The sequence below is a fragment of the Capsella rubella genome, unplaced genomic scaffold (genome assembly GCF_000375325.1).
Source record: "Capsella rubella cultivar Monte Gargano unplaced genomic scaffold, Caprub1_0 scaffold_11, whole genome shotgun sequence".
NCBI classification, from domain to species: Eukaryota; Viridiplantae; Streptophyta; class Magnoliopsida; order Brassicales; family Brassicaceae; genus Capsella; species Capsella rubella.
This window is the reverse complement of record NW_006238913.1, coordinates 241,825-242,908: the sequence shown is the minus strand read 5'-3', so window position 1 is coordinate 242,908 and position 1,084 is coordinate 241,825.

Below are 1,084 nucleotides of genomic sequence, written 5' to 3'. Positions count from 1 at the left end.
AGAAGTGTTGAGAAATACTTGTTGAAATTTGGTCCCATATAGGTTAAGAACTCAGAAACATTGTGTTGAACTACTAAATGACTTGCCTAGTGTTTTTTTGGGTTAGAATATGTTAGAATACAATAAATTTGATTGATTACAAGTGCTAGAGATGCATGAAGAGTGTTTAGAAGTGTGTTGAAAGACTTGTTGAAATTTTGTCTCAAATTGGCTAAGAACTCCGAAACATTACGTTGAAGCACTTTATGGCTTGTCTAGTGTTATTTGGGGTTAAAATAAGTTATAATACAATGAATTTGATTGATTACAAGTTCTGGAGATGCATGAAGAGTGTTTAAAAGTGTCGAGAAAAACTTGATGAAATTTTGTCCCAAATAGGTTAAGAACTCAGAAACATTGCGTTGAACAACTAAATGGCTTGCCTAGTGTTTTTTTGGGTTAGAATATGTTAGAATACAATAAACTTTATTGGTTACAAGTGCTATAGATTCATGAAGAGTGTTTAAAAGTGTGGAGAAAGACTTGTTTAAATTTTGTCTCAAATGGGCTAAGAACTCCAAAACATGTTGAACCACTAAATGGCTTGTCTACTGTTGTTGGGGTTAAAACAAGTTTGAATACAATGAATTTTATTGATAACAAGTAATAGAGATGCATGAAGAGTGTCTAGAAGTGTGAAGAAAGACTTGTTGAAATTTTGTCTCAAATGGGCTAAGAACTCCAAAACATTGCGTTGAACCACTATATAGCATGTCTAGTGTTATTTGGAGTTAAAATAAGTGATAATACAATGAATTTGATTTATTACAAGTGTTGGAGATGCATGAAGAGTGTTTAGAAGTGTCGAGAAATACTTGTTGAAATTTGGTCCCATATAGGTTAAGAACTCAGAAACATTGTGTTGAACTACTAAATGACTTGCCTAGTTTTTTTTTGGGTTAGAATATGTTAGAATACAATAAATTTGATTGATTATAAGTGCTAGAGATGCATGAAGAGTGTTTAGAAGTGTGGAGAAAGACTTGTTGAAAATTTGTCTCAAATGGGCTAAGAACTCCGAAACATTACGTTGAACCACTTTATG